General features: G+C 37.7%; 1 protein-coding gene across 2 annotated transcripts in view; it reads right to left on the minus strand.

Annotated features, from left to right (window-relative positions):
• PDE4B (phosphodiesterase 4B) overlaps positions 1–23,834 on the minus strand; it is a 549,769-nt gene that overhangs the window by 250,980 nt on the left and 274,955 nt on the right. The window lies entirely within an intron of this gene.

A 23,834-nucleotide genomic window follows, 5' to 3' on the forward strand; every position in this document is an offset into this window, starting at 1 on the left:
AGGTGTGGTAAACAGAGCAGGGGCAGTGGTTAGAAACTCACAGACCTGAATTCAAATGTCATGTAGCTAGCCACTTAACAAGTGACAAGTAACAGAATTTCTCTATACCTTGGTATTTGTATCTATAAAATGGAGATAATATATAATACTATTTGGGTTTCCTTCAATTATAAATTCCAAATATATAATTAAAGTGGAATGTAAGTGGGAAAAAAGGCATCTATTGGTTCATATAATAAAACCATTGGAAGAATGAAAAAATGGAAAGAGTAGAGATAATTCCAACTTCAAGGAAGACTGAATAGAATTCAAACACCTTTGGGTCTCTTTGTCTCTGGAGTGCCTCTGTTTTTCTCTGTCAGGTAAATTCTCTCAGTCAAGTTCCACCTAGTGGGTTATTAGTGAGACGTGGTCATAGCCCATGATTGGTAGCCTTGTAACTAGAAGGAAGAACATTTTTTCCTCTCTAGCAGGAAATTATAAAAATCCTCTGTGAGGACTCTAATTGGCATTTCTTTGGTCACATGATAATATCTCTGGCCAGCATCTGGAAGCTATATGCAAAGTCCCTATTAAACAGCCAGTGTTTGGCTGGGGAAAAGGCATTTTCTGAAAGAAAAAGGAAACTATTGTGGACAGACAAAATTACAAATATCCACTATAAATGCCTACCTCAGAAATGTAAAGATTACATAAGAAAATAGAATTAAAATACTGGACACAAAAATGGTAGCTGCCCCATCCTGCTGTAAATCTTCTGGAAGAAATTTTTTTATTCATTTTAGAAAGGAGAGAGAGAGGGAGAGAGAGAGAAAGAGGAGAGAGAGACAGAGAGAGAGAAGGTAGGGAGGAGCAGGAAGCATCAACTCCCACATGTGCCTTGACCAGGCAAGCCCAGGGTTTTGAACCGGTGACCTCAGCATTTCCAGGTCGATGCTTTATCTGGAAGAAATTTTAAGTGTCTTCCAGGCAAGTATAGAAAGCACTGAATTTACAAGCAGTAAAGATGAGCAATGTGAAAGCTTTTAAAGTAATCTCTGAATGGGAAAAAGAGGACAGACATTATTCCAGATTGCTAGGGTTTACCCTCAACATTACTCTAGCCCAGTGGTCAGCAAACCGTGACTCGTGAGCCACATGTGGCTCTTTGGCCCCTTGAGCGTGGCTCTTTCACAAAATACCACATGCAAGCACTACTTCAGTAAGAAATGTACCTACTTATATAGTTTAAGTTTAAAAAATTTGGCTCTAAAAAGAAATTTTAATGATTGTACTGTTGATATTTGGCTCTGTTGACTAATGAGTTTATCAACCACTGCTCTAGACTATGTCCAAAATTCCATTATCCATGACTGTAAGGCTGGTGGCCATGACCATGCAGGTTCACAATGGATTCAGACAGATGGTAAAGAAACTGTGGAGCTGGAAAATGGTGGGCCATTCTGTTTATTAGAGTCTCCCAATGGCAGATGAGCAAATAGGCAGGGAAAACTGCTTCTCTCTCTCAGGGCTGACTAGCAAAGAGGCCAGGGATGGGGGGACCGATTCTCCAGAAAACAATAGCAAAAATGGCTCCTCCCAATGGCAGCAGGCAATCCGCAATCTACAATCTGCCACCTTAAGGGCAAGCACTTTTTAAGGTGTTTCTCGCTTCCACTCTTAGCACAGTGCTTAAATCCACACAGTGACACATTAGAGTGAGAGGTTGCTGAGCCAATGAAATGCTGTTGATGTGTCTGTCACAAGCCTGCACCCTACCAACATAAACTGTAACTACATTGTTGTTTTAATATATTTTCATTTATCTAGAAGAATCTTAAATCAAAGTTCTCAAATTGATTTCTCAGAATAGTTTGGAGATATTAAAAGTATATATATAAAGATGATCACTTTTTACATGGACTTTCATGGAACGAGTTCTTAGCCTCTGGTCAAAAATTTTATATTTAAGTCTTGTTTTCTCATTCTCAAAAGTTTTTTGGGGTATTGTAAAGCCAGTAGCCAGGGCCACTATCACAGCCACCTGGCCCATGCAGGTTTGTATTGGATTCGGACAGTTAGTAAAGAAACAATGGAGCCAAAAACTGATGGGCCATCATCTTTAATTCTAGCTTGCACCCATGGGCAAGTAAAAACACACACTGGGCTCCAAAACCCACTCACATTCAGTGCTCACAAAGCTACTGACTTATCCGAGTTTCCTAGAATCAAAGGTTTCTAGCTCACCAGACTTATTCACCTCTGTTCCCCATCTCCTTCCTTCTCCCTTCACAAACTCTGCACAAACTGGCTTCTCACTCAACACTCCACCATCTTGGCTGCTTCTCCTGGCCTCCTCCACGTGGCCTTTCTCTGCTCTGCTCTCTGCTGTCTCCTCTAATGCTAATCTCAGGAACTAAGAGAGCAAGCTCCCATTCTGCCCCCACTTTATAGTGTAGATATACAAAATAGGGGAAGTCTCTAATACAAAGTCACTTCTCTGAGGCATGATGGGATTGCACCACCCCACATCAAAAAGAGTGGAAAAGGGCCCTGGCTGGTTGGCTCAGCGGTAGAGCATCGGCCTGGCGTGTGGGGGACCGGGTTCGATTCCTGGACAGGGCATACAGGGAAGCACCCATTTGCTTCTCCACCCCCCCTTCCTCTCTGTCTCTCTCTTCCCCTCCCGCAGCCAAGGCTCCATTGGAGCAAAGATGGCCCGGGCGCTGGGGATGGCTCCTTGGCCTCTGCCCCAGGCGCTAGAGTGGCTCTGGTCACGGCAGAGTGACGCCCGGGAGGGGCAGAGCATCGCCCCCTGGTGGGCAGAGCGCCGCCCCCTGGTGGGCGTGCCGGATGGATCCTGGTCGGGCGCATGCGGGAGTCTGTCTGACTGTCTCTCCCTGTTTCCAGCTTCAGAAAATTAAAAAAAAAAAAAAGGATAAAAAAAAAAAGGGTGGAAAAGGCTTAATCCTAAAACCAAGCCCCAGGCTACAAGGATCCTGCCTGCCCACAGCCCGCCCCCAACACACATTAATATCACCTGGGCAACGGCCTCCACGTGGGCATCACCATCTTTAATAAAGTGAGCATAATATATTTTATCTGCCCAACAGATAATTACACTTAAATACACTCTTGGACTGATATTCTACTGACAAAAATAAAAACCATAAAGAATTAAGCAAATGCATACTATATTGACAGTGACTAAGGAAAAATAAAGTGAACTAAGAAACAAAAAGATGTAGAAAGGTGAGGGAGGGATTACTTTTTAGTAGAATAAAAAGAATTGAGGGAGTAAATCATGGGAAAATGTGATGAGAAAATATTCTAGAAGGGACTAGAATGTGCAAATCCCCTAAGAAACAAATAAATTTGGGCAGAAGGCAGGAATTAGATCTCATGGATTTTATAGGTGCTGAAAAGAACTGTCAGTCTTAATTAGAATGAGAAAGAAATCCCACTGGATGGTTTTGCATTTAAAAGGACTACTTTGACTGTTCCATAGAGAACTGACTACAAAAGAAGGAAGAAAGAAAGCAGAGAGCCCTGTTAAGAAGGTGGTATTTCAGAAATCTAGGCTGGTGATAATGGTGGCTTTGCCTAGAGGTTGGTAGAGGTAGAGGTAGTAATAAATAGTAGTCTTCCAGATATATTTGAGAGGTAGTGTCAACAGGACATTGATTGCCGACACACTGGGTCTGAAGAAAGAGAAGTATCAAGAATGACATCTAGGTTTTTGGCTAGGGCACCTAGATGAATATAGCACTACTCCCTGAGAAGGGGAACATTGACAATAGAGCAGGGTTTTCCAAAGTTTTGCTTTAGGAATTTAAGCTTGAGATTGCCTATCTAGAGAGAGTTAAGAAGAGATACTTGGATTATACAAGTTTGCAGTTCAGGGAGAGAACTGAGTTGAAGATACAAATGTGAGTATCTGCCATTTGCAGATAATATTAAAAAGTGGAATCTGGTTTAGATTTTTTAGGTAGTGAGTGCAGACAAAGACAAGGTGACAGACAAGAACTGGCAATGGGACACTTCAAATTCTAGAGGAGAGTCAGTGAGCTGTGAGAGTCAGTGAGAGTCAGTGAAATATACTGTGTCCAAAGCCAAGTGGAGAAGACTGTTCAAAGGAGGAGGGGTGAATGCACAAGATAGAGGTTTCTTATTACCTTAATCAAAGCAATTATAGTGGAGTTGTGGGAATAAAAACCAGGTCTGAGCTGATTGAGGCAAGAATGTCAGATGGGAAAATAGAGACAGTGAACATAGATAGATCTTGGGCTTTGTTATAATAAAGAAGGCCCATGGGGCTATTTCTGGTGGAGAACATGACATCTAGAGAAGGAGTCTTAAGGATGGAGATATTACAGAATGCTTGTACACTGAAGATAACGGTCCAATGGAGATTGAGAACTTGACGTGTAAATAGGATAATAAATGTAAGCGTGCTTTGTACATTAGAAAACACTATGCAAATTTTAGATGCAGGTGTTTAATGATTTGATCTAAATAAACACTGACACTCTAACATTTTGTTACCCACATCTCACAAAACATTGCTTCATGTCCCTATTATAAATATTTATGATGACATCATAAACACTCTCTTGATTACTTCTTGTTTTGTGTTCAATTTATAAGAGTTCCTTTGTTAGTCACAATAATAGCCATTGAGTCTGAAAAAGGATGAAATTGTCCATGTACCAATGAACTCACCCTCCTCGGTTCCTTTCACTTAGTCCTACTGGATATGAAGCCAGATAAAAATACAAATGCCACTTTTTAAATCCACTCTAACAAGAACATAGCAAGTGCTTATGTTACAGAAAGCAATTGCAGGTTTTGTGAGATTTACACATTAGTTACATTAATATTATTTAGACATTAAAACTTATCAGCCTATCTCTTACATTTGTTTTCACTCTGTCCCATATTTTGCATTTTCTACTGATTCCACTGTATACAAAAGCAAGAACATGGAACAGTATAATATATTTCATGAATGCCAGTGACTTTGTAGAAGCATAAAGTACAAGAACTTAGGCAGGGGCAGGAAGCATAACTGGAGAAGTAGGCAGTAAATATCCTCAGACTGATATGGATGACAAATGTGATTATTTTAAGAAGGAAATACCATGGTTTGACATTTGTTTTGGAAAGACTACTTTTTTGAAGGTGGATTAGAAGAGGATAAGTGAGAAGTAAGGTTATCAAGAGCCTCATTTAGCCATTTATTCATTGTTTTAAGTACCTACAGATGTCAGAAATTATTCTAGATTCTGGAGATACTGCCAATAGAAGACATAATTCTTCCCTAGTGGAAATAACTACATTTCATATGTATTATAATATAAACGTACAAACAAAACATACTTCATTTAACAATCTAAATTTATAATAAATAATATAGAGGTAATAACTGACAAGTAACTGCAATCTATGATCAACTCTTGGTTATGTTAGGGAAAAATAACCAATCTGTGAATAAACCCTGCTCAAAATTAATTTTAAAAATGCATTTGTCAACAAATTACACTTAGAGTGAAAAAGAGGCATACAATTTTTAGCTGAAAAGTCATGAGTTAATGGGCATCTGAGGCAACCAAGATAAAACTGTGAGGGAGCAGGAATTTATAGGTAAGCAGAAGTCATGAGAAAACAGAATAGACAGAGCAGTAAGAGGAAAATGGTGCAACTCTCCTGAGAGAGGAGACATCATAAGAAAGAGAGAGCTTATTCAGCTAATGAGAAAGAAACAGTGAACAGTGGACTCTAAGGCTGTCTTCCTTTCTGGTACTGATTTCAGCTCCAACCTGAACACAACCTTTCAGATGCATCCTGAAAACTCCAGCTTATTACTTGAGAAAACTTGTGTAGGTCTCTATTCCTTGCAGTCACAAGAGATTGGGGGTGGGGACATTTTGTTGGTTGTCTTTACTAGCTTATTCTCTGAGCAAAGGCAAAGAGTGGTGGATGGAAGAGACAGGCATAAGAAGAGTTTTGTGTTTTCAGTTCAAACAAAAGTAAAAGGAATTTTGAAAGCATTTTGCTTTTGTAAATGAAGCATGTGTAGCCACCTTGACACTTAACAAATGCATCTAGAAGAACTCCTGCTAGCTGACAGTGCTTCAGATTGTACTGCAGAACAAAAGGAAAGAGCATGTTTAATTCACAAAGTCCTTTATCTATGAATGAAATAAAAAAGTGGACAATAGCAGACAACAGGATCAAGGACGGCTCAAAGCTCAAAGTAATTTCCCTAAGGCCCGTTTTAGCCTCCCAGCTTCCCTCTATCCTTCAACTCCCTCTTATGACGCTTATCCTCAAACATGCTCAGGGCTCATTCTATCAAAGAAGCACTTAGTCTTTCCAGGAACACTTACAGAACATTCCTCTATGTGTTTGGTACTGTGCCTCATGTTGGGGTTATAGAGATGAAAAGCACATTTTTTTCCCTTTAGAGTTCAGTCTAATATGAGAAAGCAATCAATGAACAACTAAGGTGGCTTAACAAAGAATTGATGCTTTTCATCTCTCTTTCTGTCTGTCTGTCCCTATCTGTCCCTCTCTCTGTCCCTCTACTAAAAAAAAAAAAAAAAAAAAAAAAAAAAAAAAGGAGTTTAGTCTAGTGGACAACTCAGGCAAATAATACATAAGCAAATAACACAGGACCCAGAAGAGAAGCCGCTAGCTTTTCTGGGTAGTAGAAGTTTTCCAGGGTGGGCAATTTAGCTAAGTCTTAAAAGAGGAGGAGACAATGTGGGGTAAAGGAAAAAGAGAAGACATTTGAAAGAGCTATCACTTATGGTCATGCACAACAGTGTGCTGATTACAGGGTGGGGGGAGGTGAAGGAGCGTAGAGCGGGGATAAATGGTGGTGGATGGATTTGACTTGGGAGGGTGAACACACAATACAGAGTGCAGAAGATGTATAGTAGAATCGTGCACCTGTGAGACAATCAGCATATGCATGTAGTAAATCCTCCTAGGTATATTTGGAAATAGGGTAATTCTGAACCCAAATAAATGGATCCCCAATAGCAGAATATCAGGCATTATTGCATCTCAGATCAGTTGACTGCTTTGAGCCTCCTCAATCAAACCACACAAACTACTCCTTTTCAGGTATGATGAGGACAGAGCTTTCTAGCCCACTACAAGTCAGCTGTCTGTTCTGGCTAATGTCTGTATTGTAGAAGTGTTAAGGTGAGGAGATGCTGAGGAGCGAGTGACTACTTTTCTATAGCAGAAATTAATTCAGTTCAACAAATACTGATGGACACCTACAGTTTCCTGATTTTCCCTCCACATTAGACTATGAACTCTAACATGTCATTGACAAGCTTCTAAAGTGCTCAAGATGTGTGTCTGATTGATCCTTCTACCCCTCTGCAGTGAGCACAGGCACTGGCACAGAGGAAGGGTAAAGGCTAGAGTGTGAATGAAAGCTCTATACCCTCTGAGGAAGAATGGAAATTAAAAACAAAAGAAAAAAGCAGGAGGTTCTTGACTCCATCAGGCCACAGGGAAGGTTGCCATGAATACGTTTCAGAATAACGCAGAGCCGAGCAAGGTGACTGTGCTGCCAGGAAATCCACTGGGGGTTCCAAAGGGGGAGAGATTATATCTGAACCAGAAAGCAGCCAAGATTTGGGAAGGCAAATAGCATTTACGCGGGGTCTAAAGAAGAGGAGAAATTTGACAGCTCAGATAGAGAAAGAGAGAGACTCTACCGCAGGAATGGAGTGACAAGCAAAGGTGCCAAAAGGCAGGGAAATAAGTGCAAGGCTTCTTCAGAGCATGATTGGCAGCTGGGTGTAGGGCATGGGCAGGTATGGAAACATACAAAGTAGGAGAGAGGGGCAGGTGCTATGTGACAATTGTGGTGACTTATTTTATATATCAACTTGTCTAAACTACCGGTATACTACTTGATTATTTAATTAAACACTAATCTGTGTATCCCTGAGAAGATGTTATATAAATGTGGTTAAAGTCTACAGTTGCTTGTAAGTGAAGGAGATTATCCTCAATAATGTAGATGGGACTTCACCAATCAGTTGAAGGCTGTAAGAGCAATAATAGGCTTCCCAGAGAAGATGAACTTCTCCCTCAAGACGGCAGACTAACACTGTTTCCAGTCTGCTTATTTCAGACTCAAGAGTGCAACATCCACTCTGGTTTGAGTTTCTGGTCTTCTGGCTTGCACTACAAATTTCAGACTTTCTAGCCCCACAATTATGTGCCCTATCTATCTATCTATCTATCTATCTATCTATCTATCTATCTAGCTATCTAGCTATCTAGCTATCTAGCTATCTAGCTATCTAATCAATCATCTATCTATCATCTATTTGTTGATTGATCAATTGATTGATAGAGATATAGATATAGAGATATATATTGATATATTCATATATAAAAATATGATCTATATCTCCTATTGGTTCTGTTTCTCTGGAGAACCCTGGCATATACAGATGTAGATTGTCAATTTTAAAAAGCACAGACCTTGCTGGGAGGTGGAGATGTGTTGCTGCTCCAGTCTTTGTTGCCAATCCAGCTGTTTACCTTTGTCTTCTGTCAGAGGAAGAGCCTAAGAAACACTAAATGTTTCTTTGCTTGGGGACCCTATAGTGCTTCTTTGTTTTCCATATTTCATATTCCAAAGCATTTAAGTAAATAGCAGTGGGAGTTGCTTCCAGATACAGAAAACAAAACATGTCATTAAAAAAGTTTCTAAAATGGATTTTCCCTACCCTAGTATCAGGCTGTGTCATGATCACCAGGATACCCAGAGACAGCTCTGTTAAACCAAAAATCTTAGAGCATAATTATGTTTCAAAACACTACAAAGTTGCTTTTTATTAATTCAAAGAAAGATATCATCCAAATAGATTTTTATCATTTTTATGTTACAGCTATTTTGAGGCTGTTTAGGTAACTTTTTACTGAAGGGTACAAAATATGCTACTGACACACAATAATAATTTGTCATTCAGCTGAGATAATTTTAATGAGCCTTTACCAATGTTGTACCTGGTACTGTGAGAAACACAGAGATGTCCAATAACCTCTCAGCTACCCAAAATACTGGGGTAAAAGTTATTCTGGTTAGCTGGGGTTACCTATTAATTCAACAAATATTTGTTTCATGTCTACAATGTGACAAGTTGTTTGCTAGATTTGGGATAAAGAGATGAATCAAACCTGGTGCCTGCCATCAGAGTATTTATAGTGCACGAGAGAAAGAGATTAGCAAAAGCATGCAGAGTTGTTAGATTTCTTTACTAACATTTCACTTAGAGAAATAGAAAATCTTCTTTTTTTTAATTTATTCATTTAGAGAGAGAGAGAGGTGAGGGGGGGAGAGGAGCAGGAAGCATCAATTCCCATATGTGCCTTGACCAGGCAAGCCCAGGGTTTCAAATCGGTGACCACAGCATTCCAGGTCGACGCTGTATCCACTGAGCTACCACAGGCCAAGCAAAAATAGAAAATCTTCATTGTGAAAGTGACACTTTAGGTGAGTCTTAAAGCATGAGAAGGTATTTCTCAATTGCACAAGACTGAGGAAAGGAGGGAGCGGGGATGAAAAAAGGTGTAGTTCATTCTGGGGAGTGGGAGCTTCATGAACAAAGTTGTGAAAAGAGAGTGATTTTATTTCTAGAAACTGAATATAATAGTTAATTAAGACTGTAATGGATTTATCATAGTGTCTGAGAAAGAATAACTATTATTATCATTAGTTCAGCATATATAATGCTTACAGAAGTAGTGTCAATAGATGAATGAAACTGGAGAGGTTAAGCAAGTTCCAGATTAGGAAAAATCATGAATGAAGCTAAGGAGATTACATTCTAACAAGTAGGTAATGGGGAGTCACTTCAGCTTCAACTGCCTTGGCTTTCTGTTTTGAACACCAAACTCCATGACATCTTATTGTTCCTTCTGCCCATAAATCTTTTGACCACAAACATCCAACAAAGAAAAGTCTAGGACCAGATAGCTTCACTAGTAAATTCTACCAAATATTTAATAAATTAATACAAATATGTATTGAAACCTTCCAAAAAATAAAAGAAAACACTTTCTAACTCATTCTATAAAGTCCATAATACCTTGATTTCAAAACCAAACAAAAACATTACCAGAAAAGAAAAATATAAGCCAATATCCTTCATGAATATAGATAAAAATCTTTCCAAATATACTAGAAAATTAAATTCAACAACACATAAAAAGTATTAGACATCATGGCCAAGTAGAATTTAACTCAGGAATCCAAGTCTAGCTTAATATATAAAATAAATTGCATAATATATGATATTCATAAAATAAAGGGTAAAACTCTTCTGATTATCTCAATAGAAACAACAAAAGCATATGACATATTCCAACATTCTCTCATAATACAAACACTCAACAATGTAGGAAGAAAAGGAAATCTCCTCAAACTATGAAAAACCCATGGCAAATATCATATTTATTTTTATTTATTTATTTTTTTTACTTGTCCAAGTTTTTATTTATTTATTTATTTTACTAGGGTGACATCAATAAATCAGGGTACATATGTTAAAGAAAACATGTCCAGGTTATCTTGTCAATCAGTTATGTTGCATACCCATCACCCAAAGTCAGATTGTCCTCCGTCACCTTCTATCTAGTTTTCTTTGTGCCCCTCCCTATTCCCCTTTTCCTAACCCCCCCAACCACCACACTCTTATCAATGTCTCTTAGTCTCGTTTTTATGTCCCACCTACGTATGGAATAATGCAGTTCCTGTTTTTTTCTGATTTACTTATTTCACTTCGTATAATGTTATCAAGATCCCACCATTTTGCTGTAAATGATCCAATGTCATCATTTCTTATGGCTGAGTAGTATTCCATAGTGTATATGTGCCACATCTTCTTTATCCAGTCTTCTATTGAAGGGCTTTTTGGTTGTTTCCATGTCCTGGCCACTGTGAACAATGCTGCAATGAACATGGGGCTACATGTGTCTTTACGTATCAATGTTTCTGAGTTTTTGGGGTATATACCCAGGAGAGGGATTGCTGGGTCATAAGGTAGTTCTATTTTCAGTTTTTTGAGGAATCACCATACTTTCTTCCATAATGGTTGTACTACTTTACATTCCCACCAACAGTGAATGAGGGTTCCTTTTTCTCCACAGCCTCTCCAACACTTGCTATTACCTGTCTTGTTGATAATAGCTAATCTAACAGGTGTAAGGTGGTATCTCATTGCAGTTTTGATTTGCTTTCTCTAATAACTAATGAAGATGAGCATCTTTTCATGTATCTGTTGGCCATTTGTATTTATTCCTGAGAGAAGTGTCTGTTCATGTCCTCTTCCCATTTTTTATTGGATTGTTTGTTTGTTTGTTTGTTGTTGAGTTTTATGAGTTCTTTGTATAATTTGGATACTAGGCCCTTATCTGAGCTGTTGTTTGAAAATATAATTTCCCATTTAGTTGGCTGTCTGTTTATTTTGTTATCAGTTTCTCTTGCTGAGCAAAAACTTCTTAGTCTGATGTAGTCCCATTCATTAATTTTTGCCTTCACTTCTCTTGCCTGTGGAGTCAAATTCATAAAATGCTCTTTAAAACCCAGGTCCATGAGTTGAGTACCTATGTCTTCTTCTATGTACTTAATTGTTTCAGGTCTTATGTTTAGATCTTTGATCCATTTTGAGTTAATTTTTGTACAGGGGGACAAACTGTAGTCGAGTTTCATTCTTTTGCATGTGGCTTTCCAGTTCTCCCAGCACCATTTGTTGAAGAGGCTTTCTTTTCTCCATTGTGTGTTGTTGGCCCCTTTACAAAAGGTATTTAACCATATATATGTGGTTTTATTTCTGGGTTTTCTATTCTGTTCTATTGGTCTGAGTGTCTATTTTTCTGCCAATACCATGCTGTTTTGATTGTTGTGGCTCTATAATATAGTTTGAAGTCAGGTATTGTAATGCCCCCAGCTTCGTTCTTTATCTTTAGGATTGCTTTGGCTATTTGGGGTTTTTTATAGTTCCATATAAATCTGATGATTTTTTGTTCCATTTCTTTAAAAAATGTCATTGGAATATTGATGGGAATTGCATTAAATTTATATATTGCTTTGGGTAATATAGCCATCTTGATTATATTTATTCTTCCTATCCAAGAGCAAGGAATATTCTTCCATCTCATTTGTATCTTTTTCGATTTTCCTTAACAATGGTTTATAGTTTTCATTATATAAGTCCTTTACATTCTTTGTTATGTTTCTTCCTAGGTATTTTTTGTTGTTGTTGTTGCAATTGTGAAGGCGATTATTTTTTTGAGTTTGTTCTCAAATGTTTCATTGTTGGCATATAGAAAGGCTATTGACTTCTGTATGTTAATTTTGTATCCTGCGACCTTACTGTATTGGCTTATTGTTTCTAGTAGTCTTTTTGTAGATTCTTTGGGATTTTCGATGTATAGGATCATATCATCTGCAAAAAGTGATACCTTTACTTCTTCTTTTCCGATATGGATGCCTTTTATTTCTTTGTCTTGCTGATTGCTCTGGCTAGAACCTCTAGTACCACATTAAATAAGAGTGGAGAGAGTGGACAACCCTGTCTTGTTCCTGATTTAAGGGGGAAAGCCTTCAGTTTTGTGCCATTTAATATGATGTTAGCTGATGGTTTATCATATATGGCCTTTATCATGTTGAGATATTTTCCTTCTATACCCATTTTGTTGAGAGTCTTAAACATAAAATTGTGTTGTATTTTATTGAATGCCTTTTCTGCATCTATTGATAAGATCATGTGGTTTTTGTTCTTTGTTTTGTTGATATGGTGTATTACGTTAATTGTTTTACGTATGTTGAACCATCCTTGAGATTCTGGGATGAATCTCACTTGATCATGATGTATTATTTTTTTAATATGTTGTTGTATTCAATTTGCTAGTATTTTGTTTAGGATTTTAGTATCTGTATTCATTAGAGATATTGGTCTGTAGTTTTCTTTTTTTGTGCCGTCCTTGCCCAGTTTCGGTATGAGGGTTATATTGGCCTCATAAAATGTGTTTGGAAGTATTGCTTCTTCTTCAATTTTTTGGAAGACTTTGAGTAGAATAGGAACCAAGTCTTCTTTGAATGTTTGATAGAATTTGCTAGTATAACCGTCTGGGCCTGGACTTTTTTTTTTGGAGAGGTTTTTAATAGTTTTTTCTATTTCTTCCCTACTAATTGGTCTGTTTAGGCTTTCTGCTTCTTATTGACTCAGTGTAGAAAGGTTGTATTGTTCTAGGAATTTATCCATTTCTTCTAGATTGTTGAATTTAGTGGCATAAAGTTTTTCATAGTATTCTACAATAATTCTTTGTATATCTATGATGTTCATGGTGATTTCTCCGCTTTCATTTTGGATTTTGTTTATATGAGTTCTTTTTCTTTTTTCCTTGGTAAGTTTTGCCAAGGGTTGTCAATTTTGTTGATCTTTTCAAAGAACCAGCTCCTTGTTTTATTAATTTTTTCTATAGTTTTTCTGTTCTCTATTTCATTTATTTCTGCTTGATTTTTATTATCTCCTTTCTTCGGCTGGTTTTGGGTTGTCTTTGTTATTTTTCCAGTTCCTTAAGGTGTGAAGTTAAGTGGTTCACTTGGGCTCTCTCTTGTTTGTTCATATAGGCCTGAAGTGATATGAACTTCCCTCTTATCACTGCTGCAAATATCATATTTAACAATGAAAAACTAAATGCTTTCTTCTACAATCAGGAAAAAGATAAGGATGTCCATTCAACATTGTACTGGAGGTTCTAGCCAACATAATCAGGCAAGAAAAACAAGTTAAAGGCACCATAATTGGAAGGAAGAAGTACAATTATTTCTATCGGGTGCTGACATGATTTTGTAAATAGAAAATTTTAAGAAATCCACAGAAAAACCATTAAACCTAATAAACTAGTTCAGCAAGGTTACAAATATAAGACCAATCTACAAAAAGTAATTGTATTTCTATATACAAGCAATGAACATCCTGAACATGAAATTAAGAAAACCATTTGATTTACAATAGCATCAAAACCGATAAAATATTTAGAAATAAACTTTACTAAGTGCTGTCTTCTATTTGTATTCTTCCAAAATTCATATTTTGAAATTCTAACCCCCACAGGTATTAGTAGATGGGTTCATTGGGAGGTGCTAAAGTCATGAGAATGGAGCCCTCATGAATAGAATTCATCATACCTTATAAAAGAGACTTCACAGAGACTTTTAGCTTCTTCCACTATAGGAAGACACTGTGCAAAGGTTCAGGCTATAAACCAGGAAGTAAACCTTCAGTATAAAGCAGGGGTCCCAAACTTTTTACACAGGGGGCCAGTTCACTATCTCTCAGACCGTTGAAGGGCTGAACTATATAAAAAAAACAACTATGAACAAATCCCTATGTACACTGCACATATCTTATTTTAAAGAAAAAAACCAAAACGGGAACAAATACAATATTTAAAATAAAGAACAAGTAAATTTAAATCAACAAACTGACCAGTATTTCAATGGGAACTATGCTCCTCTCACTAACCACCAATGAAAGAGGTGCCCCTTCCGGAAGTGCAGCAGGGGCCGGATAAATGGCCTCAGGGGGCCGCATGCGGCCCACGGGCTGTAGTTTGGGGACCCCTGGTATAAAGCATCTAAAAAGGCACTGTGATCTTGAACCTCCTGGCCTCTATAACTGTGAGCAACAAATTTCTGTTGTTTATACACTATACAGTTGGTAGTATTTTGTCACAGCAGCCTAAACAGACCAAGACATCAAGGAAGCATAAGACTTGTACAATGAAAACTATTAAACATTGCTGAAATAATTAAGAAACTAAACCAATAGAGAGAGATCCCAAGTTTATTGATAGGTAGACTTAATGCTTTTAAAATGACAGTACTCCCCAAAGTGATATACAGATTCAATGCAATCTTTATCAAAATCCCAATGGTTTAAAAAAAAGAGAGAGAGAAGTTTATCCTAAAATTCATATAGGATTACAAGGGATTCAGAATAACTAAAAACAATCTTGAAAAACAAATTAGGAGGTTTCATACTTCCTGATTTTAAAAATTAACTTATAATCAAAACAGTGTGGTACTAGCGAGCATAAGGATAAATATATAAATCAGTGGAATAAAATTCAAAGTCCAGAAACAAATCATTCAACTAATTTTCTACAAGAATACAAGACAATTCATTAGGGGTAAGAATAGTCTTTTCAATGAATGGTGCTGAGAAAACTGAATATATACATGCAAAAGAGTAAATGTAGACTTCTACCTCACACTATATTCAAAAGTTTATTTAAAATGCATAATAGATTTTTATTATAAAAGCCAAAACTTTAAATTTTTAGAAGAAAACAGGACTATACTTCATGATCTTGAGTTAGGCAATGGTTTATTAGCTATGACACAAAGCACAAATGATAAAAGATAAAAAAAGAAATATGACTACATCAAAATTAATGTGTTACAAATGATATCATTAAGAAAGTAAAAAGATAAATCTCAGAATCAGAGAAAATATTTATAAATCATATAGCTGACAACTAAACATGCCTGTGTCCAAAATAGATAAGGAATTCAATTAAAAACCAACTTATTTAAAGAGATGGTTTACAAAAAATTTATACAAATAGTCATTAAGCATATGAAAAGACACCATTATTAATAAAGAGAGATGCACATAATACCACAATGGAAAATTCGTTATACCTTCTAGGATTGCTAAAATAATAGAGACAATTGCAAGTGTTGGTGAGGATGTGGAGATATTGAGAACCTCATTCGTTTTGGTGAGATTGTAAAATGGTGCAGCCACTTTGGAAAAATTTAGCAATTTTTCAAAGAGTTAGAGTTATCATACGATCTAATCATTTCAGATTATACTCTTAGTTATACATAAAAACTTATACATGAATGTTCATAACAGTATTATTTATGATAGCCAAAATGTGTAAACAATCCAACTGTCCATCAACTAATGAATGAATAACAAAATGTGGCACATCTGTGTAATGAAATGTTATTCAATAATAAATAGGAATGATGTACAGATAAATGCCACAACATGAATGTTTCTGAAAACACTATACTAAGTAAGAGATGACAGTTACAAACAACCACGTACTATATAATTCCATTTGCAAGAAATGTCCAGAGCAGATGAAGAGAAAATCAGTGGTTGCCTAGGACTGAAGAGGGTGAGATTGGAGAGTAAATGCTAATAGAGTACATGCTAATAATACAAGCTGTCTTTTAGGGTGATGGAAATATTTTAAACTTAGATTTTGTTGATGATTGCATAATTCTTTGAGGATTAAAGAGCTTTACACTTTAAAAGGATACATTTATGGTATGTGAATTATATATCAATAAAGATGTTTAAAACAAACAAAAAACATCTGCTAAGCTATAAGAAGTCAGACATAGAACCTATTGTGGGAGATAGAATTGTCATAGAAAGATTCAGGTAATAAGGGAATTTCAGTATCTCTGAAGAATAGATAGGTGCAGACACAAGGAAGCAGAGCATAGGAAACTCCATGGGGAAGCTGGTGCAAATCTTTACATTTGTGTGAGTATATTCTTTTAATCAGACAGATAATACAGTATAGCCATCTCAAAGAGAAGAGAACATGTTTATTCTCATTTCTATTGTCTTTCTGGAAGACTTAGGGGGTGGTTACATTGGTACAATGCAAATAATGATAGCCTCAAACAATAGAGTCATACAAAATCACTAGGCACCTGTCAGGACAGAGCTCCTACTACATGTCAGGCTTTCTCATTCTAGTTTCTCTTTCTGAGTGATTTAACACATTTCCACATGGAACTCCCAGAAACAGAATAAAGTAGCTAAGAAATGCCCCCTTAGAAGCACTCTATTACTGCCATCTATAATTTGCTCATTCCATCTTGACGTCTGACTGAATCCAAGTTGACATGAATATTTACCAGATTTAGATAATAGCTTTTACTTTGAACCAGGCACTTGAACTAGAAAAGACAATGCAATAGGTGTGAACTGATTCTCTTCTCCTTTGATTACATGAGGTTACTGAGAGGACAGTGTGAATGTGAACGTGTGGAAGGTAGCTGGTGTCATGGATGGGTGCGCTGTTGATGCACCAGTGGCCACGGGTTCAAGGTCCCTATCCTAGTTCTGCCACAAACTTACAATGGTTTCTTGAGCACGTCAACACTCAACCTAGTTCCATCCTCAGCAATTTGGCAGTATTTCCTAACATATGGTGCTGTTGGGATTGCCAAATATGATATTCATTAACTTAACAAATAGTTATTGAGGCTCTACTTTAAACTATGACAATGGGAACATGAAGAATTAAAGATGACCTTTGACTTGAAGAAGCTCACAGTCTAGGGTGAGAGAACTTTCTAAAGTATAATACACTGATCAAATGTGTTATTTTTGTTTTTCTTCCACATGAATTGTTCCTTCCCTCACAAATTGGCTCACTTGGGCTTCACAGACTGTCCACCGACTTCAAGGCAGCTGGCTGGTTCATTAATGCCGTACACAAACCCTGGAGAAAACAGGCTCACAGATCAAAACAAATTGAATTTCAGGCCCTGGAGTTGCATATAGCAACTCACCTGAGGAGTTGTTTGTTCTATTTACCCGTCATTTTTGATGCGTAATGGGTACAAGAAAACACAGGATTTTAAAGATTGTAAGTTTTTCTGTAGCATTAATTTTCCTCTATTAAAACATGATTCCTACCTTAGCTGTATGTTAGAATAGAAGCAAAATTTACATAAAATTTTAATATATGACCTGAGTCTTTAGGGAGAGCAAGCAGGATTCCCAATGTGTATGGTGATAATAAGATGATCATATTTCAAGTGTCTTAGCTGAGATCCTGTGAGGTTTGACTGTGTGGATTCTTGCTGCACTACGTCAGGGCCACCATTCACATAGACTGATCTGAACATGGCCCCTGGGAGTTGTGCACAGTGGTAACTGTTTAGTTGCTCATCTAGGAAATCAGAAGACTGAGTCTGTAAAAATCTTCTAAGTCTTGTTCATGATGAGTGGTTTTAATATAGTCTTGTTATTATGCTGCAAGTAAAAAAGAAAGATAAGAATATCTAACAGCAGGTGTTAGAAGTTACTTCCAAAACTGGAAGGGGGGGTTAACTGGTTGACCTATCAAAACTTTTTCTATCTTTGCTGACTTCTGAGAAACAAAACAACTATTGCAGTCATATAGTAATCATACAATTAACACATGCACACACCTAAATAATCGCAGAGATCATTACTCAATGTTACAGACCTGATACTATCAATCTGCAAAAATAAGAGAAAAACAATTTTTAGTATCTATCCCCAAAAGCACAACAGTCCACTGTGGGAAGCAAAGCAGCAATGAAACTGACAGAAAGGTACCGTCTTTTCATTTTATCTTATCCCACATTTCTTAAAGGGCAAGCACTAATAAGGCATAAAAGCTTTTGTGGAAATCACTTACCATCATCTGAAGACTACAGGATTGATATTTAAATCAAAGACTGAGAAATAACCTCGAAAGGTCCCTGGGACTCAAGGCCTCAAACACACTGCATGCTTTATACAAAGACAAATGATGAGGTGTCCTTCCCATGAAAGGCTCCCAAGTTTGGACTTTTGCAGTATATAAGAACTAACAGCACCTCAGGGTCTGGTTATACACCTGAGCGTTTTTAACCACCTATTTGTAGATGGCCCAAATATGAGAGCAGTGAAATATGAGTGAAGTCCATTTCTGCAACATGCTCACAGCACAGCTTGAGTTATACTACCTACAAAATTGTCTTGGACTCTAATACCATCAGTTACCTGGCTTCCTCCTAATTAACTTTTCATGGACCTTCTGCAGTTCTTTTAGATGCCTGCCCTGGAGACTACTACCCATTTCCATTTGTAAGCACAAGCTCACAGGAGCTGAAGGGCAAGCAATGTGCCTCTCATCACTTGACACAATGTCATCACCTGACACACTGCCTGGTACATAGGAGATGAGCAATAATATTTGCCGAATGTCTGGAAAGGATGGCCTGAATGCTTAAATTACATATTTCTTTTAGGAGCCAGCAGTCAAGTTTTTGGATTGCTTCTCAGGGTCACCAGAGCATTATCAGGGCATAAAAAAGTTCTATCTCACCTGTCAGTTCATTCTACTACCTTAAGAAGTTAGGTGTTTGACAGGGGACAGTGGTTTTGAAAAGTGGAGACGGGAGCCTCTGAATATCTATCTAAGAACAGTAGCCAGTAACCATCCCAGCTGTCTGCTGGTGGCATTTATATGCCTCTCAAGATGTTCTGTCTTCAGCTATTTAATTAGTTTACTTAAGAAAGACTGTAATGTTGTGTTCCTTTAACTCAAAGTCACTGGTGATAAAGCAACATGGCCTCTTTTCTTTTGTGACACAAATATTAATGTATCAGTAGCTCAATTACCTCTACATTGTTGGTGCCGCTGGAAAGAGAGTAATTTATTCTCTGTTAGAATTTCAGAACATTTAAAAAGCCCTATTTCCCAAGCCAGCTATTTATGATTAATTTGACAACTTTATTTTCATTAGATCATGCACTTCCTGAGGGGCCATATATACTTTTGTATATCCCTGGAACCCAGCACAATGACTGATACAGAGCAGGTGCACGATATATATTTATTTGATTGATGAATGGATGTTCAAAAATTACACAATGATTCAATAGAAAAAAAGGACAAAGGAACTTGAACTCTTTACCAAGTACTGGCTTGGGAAAATTAGTAAAGTTTTCTTTTCTACATCTTCACAATTCTTACAGCCTTTAACCGTCATTCAGAATTACTTGTGCTCTATTGTCAGCTATTTTTGCTTTTCTCCACAAGCCATCCACATCAATCAGGATTGAATTAAGCTGCATTAGCAGAAACTTGACCATAGTGGTTTAAACAAATAAGTCTATTTTTCTTCCATAAAAAGAAGTCTGGGATGGCACCCTGAAGCTATTGCTTAAAAACCAGGCTTCTTCTTCCTGCTCTAGAAACCTCAGTGGAAGACTTTGGCCATGGTGGTTACAAGATGGCTGCCCACCTCTGGGAACTTTGTGCCCTTTGAAAGAGCCTTCTAGAATAGTCTCTGAGCAATTTCTGCTGGTATCTCAATGGCCTACACTAAGTTACACAAAGTTGTCCATGCCGATAACAGGCACTTTGCTTCCCAAATTAGAATCAGAGCCCTATTTATAAAAAAAAAAAGGAGAGGACAGATACACGTTGAACGCCATGCAGTGTGTGCTACACCACCAGCCGCCCCAGAAGCACCCTTGCCGGCACAGTGTGGAAGGTCTTCTGAAGGCAGTGCCCTGCTCCAGTTCACCAGTCCTCTTCGGCTCACCTTCTTACCTTATTCCTTGATCTAAGAACATGCTCAGATTATTGCCCTGGATTCCAGATCTAAAGCCTGATATTGACCTATCTTTCCCCTTATTTGCCTGATATTATGCCCACTTTCCCCTTATTTGCCTGTCAATTTCCTCCTTATTTGTCAAGACCCCACTCAGATATTATCTACCTTCTCCAGTTGTGATAACAACTAATTAGCATTTTGGTGTAGAAATGGCTGAGGATATATTAGGATACAGTTAGTTGTAGATGATCTATTTTCTTCATTAGCAAGCAAACACTTGAAGATAAGGGTTATGTCTTATCTTTTATTGTAGCTCAATGTCTGGCAGAAAAGGGAGGTCCTCAATTAGTATCTTTTGTATTAATGTGCTGCTCTTCTTGGTTCTTCAAGCATCTTTTGTGCTTCTTACTCTAATCCACTGCCTGGTTCCTGTGTTGAGGTTCTTACACTACATCTAACAGCCTTTTATAAATGTCTGGTAAGACACGATGCAAAGCATGGATGCAAGATGAACTGTTCTCTCTGCTTAAGCTTACTCTCCATTTAATCTACCGATTTCTTAACACCAGGAGGAGAGTTTTCTTTAGAGGTCTTTCCTGGAGGCTGATGTGGGTATTAAAGGCAACCTCCAAATATTCTTTTCTTTTAGTCTCTTTCTGGACTGAAGACTACATATACACAAAAAAAATTACCAGATGTGGATAGATCTTGCAATATTATAATATCATTAGCAGATATTATAATATCATTAAATCAGAATATGACCCTAACACTTCCAAGAGAATATAAAGCTTAGCCCATGATGCAAATGCTGCATGCATAACTAACAGCAACTTGACAATATTTTCTATTCATTGGTGAATTTTTCCAAACACCCAAAAAATCTAGTCCAGAAATTATTTCCTTCTAACAGTGGAATTATTTTTAAAGCAGGTGTTCTAGTAAATTAACTCTACTGTACTTGCTTTCTAATGTTTCCTGTTTCAAACACACACATGCACGCGCACACACACACAGCCCTGGCCAGTTGGCTCAGTAGTAGAGCATCAGTTGGGTGTGTGGAAGTCCCAAGTTCAATTTCTGGTCAGGGTACATAGGAGAAGCACCCATCTGCTTCTCCATCCCTCTCCCCCTCTCTCTTTTCCTCCCACAGCCATGGCTCAAACAGTTTGAGCAAATTGTCCCTGGGTGCTGAGGATGGCTCAGTGGCCTTGCCTCAGGCACTAAAATAGCTAGGCTGCCAAGCAACAGAGCAGCGGCCCAAGATGGTCAAAGCATAGAATGAATCGCAGTTGGGACGCATGTGGGAGTCTGTCTCTGCCTCCCACCTCCCACTTAATTAAAACAAACAAACAAATAAATAACAATAAAATAAACACACACACACACAACACTGTCAGTGTGTTGGCGTACTGCAACCAAGTTCAAGTTCCTCCTATGGTTTTCTTTACTGGAAACTACTTACATACTGAAGTCTTAGTCAAGTATTGTAGCTTTCCTAATTTTGGAGTGAGTCCAATGAAGCAACATGTAAACTGGCAGAAGTGACTTAAAATCTTTCAGCACCACCATATACTGACTTTTGTAGAGGATACACAGAGTGATCTACTAGCTTCTTAAGTTTTCATGATACCTCAGGTGCCTAATACATTGTATTGCTTTCCTAGTTTGAGCAAAGAGTGTCCTAAAAGAAAAGTCCTCAAGCATCACCTGAGACTGGCCAGGGAAATGCTGCCCTAATGGTAGGGGCTCTAAGATGTCCTTCAAGCTCAGCCTGACAGGCCCAAAGGGGATCATATACTCTGTGTGACTTCTCCCAGAGGCAGGGAGAGGACCCCCATTCCCTGTTCCACTCCCAGAGCAGGAAAAGAACTTCTGTAATGGAAAGTATATCCCGGGGCAAATCACAGAGCATTCTGAAATGGCTCCTCTCTCTTCTTATTTTTTATAACTTTTTCCTTTCTCTTACATCCCATCCTCCACTAAAGTGGGGAAGTCATCCAATCTGAAAAGGTAGCAAAAATACCAGAAACCCGAATAAACAAATTACTTCCAAGGACTTGTTCACTAAAATAAAGTCATCTCCAGAAATCTTTGCTTAATTTCTTCCGCCCTAGTTTAGAGTAGGTTTCTCTCCTACATATTCCCAAAGCTCTCTGTAAGAACTGCAGGCTGCTAGAACAGCATTTACCACAGTACATTGTTCTAAGTTTTTCTCACCCGGAATTGTGGGAGCTCTTGAGACCAGGTTCCTGATCTTAATAACCTTCGTAAGGTATTCTCAGTGTTCAGACCACTACAGGGGAGACAGTAGGACCTCAACACATGTTTAAAAAATAAATGAAGAGTAAAATTCCTAAACCATACCTTATACATACATATACATGTAAATGCATATTTATCTACAAACAATAATGAACGTATATATTTAGCTTTGATTAGAATGATATCTTTGACAGTCAAATCTACTGAAATTTTGCACCCGTCAAAGAACAGTGTATTTGAAACCACTGTCTTCAGACAGAGACCTAAAATGTTCATATAATGTTTTTAAATATATCTCACAAGCTTCAAAACAGAGATCTAAAATGAAAGTGGGCAGCAGAAGTAAGGAAACAAACTGCCACAAAGAGAGAGAATTTTTGAGAGAGAGAAACGTATGTGAAATTGTTGTGTTCCAAGTAGTAGGGCAAGAGCGTCTGCAACCTCCTGCTCCTTCCAAAGCCAATGTGTCCTTCACAGAGAGGACTTCACTGCAACTTTAATAGGCACATATATCACAGTTAAACACTGTCATAAGTTAAATAATACTGTCTTGCACTCAAATAAATCTACAATTCCTGAAAGTCATGAGACTTTATAAAAGATGAATATTTTAAAGCTGGGTGACATAAACATAAGGATTCCTATACTTAGTATGAAAACATAACTGATTTCTGTATTTCTGCATTATAAACCAAAGCCATTTTTACTATTCACTTTGTGTGTGTGTGCATAGTACAAATTGAGAAGTTCAACAGATTTTGCCATTTTTTTTCTTACATGATAAAATAATCTTCAGCTCTTTCGACATTTAAATTATATTTTGTGCTGCTTATGCAATGATGCATCATTCTTTGCATTTAATTTGGGGTTATAAAAGTTGCATCAAGTTCTTTGTTTCCTGGTTTTCTATTTTTACATCTAAGAGGCTTTGCTGACCTCGTTTTGGTTCCTGGCCATTTCTGAGGCAATTTCAAGTGACTGGCCTTTCTAGGTTTGCAAGACTGGCACGGCAGAAGGGGAGAGCGCCAGCTGCAGCAAGTGGTTTGCTAACAAGCTGCTTTCCACACTTTGGGTAATTTTTTTCAAGGTGAGGAGAGTTTAAGATGAGCATCAAGAACAGCCTTCACGAGCAAAAAGAAATCTCTCATTT

This window comes from Saccopteryx bilineata, chromosome 3, assembly GCF_036850765.1.
Source record: "Saccopteryx bilineata isolate mSacBil1 chromosome 3, mSacBil1_pri_phased_curated, whole genome shotgun sequence".
Taxonomy (NCBI): domain Eukaryota; kingdom Metazoa; phylum Chordata; class Mammalia; order Chiroptera; family Emballonuridae; genus Saccopteryx; species Saccopteryx bilineata.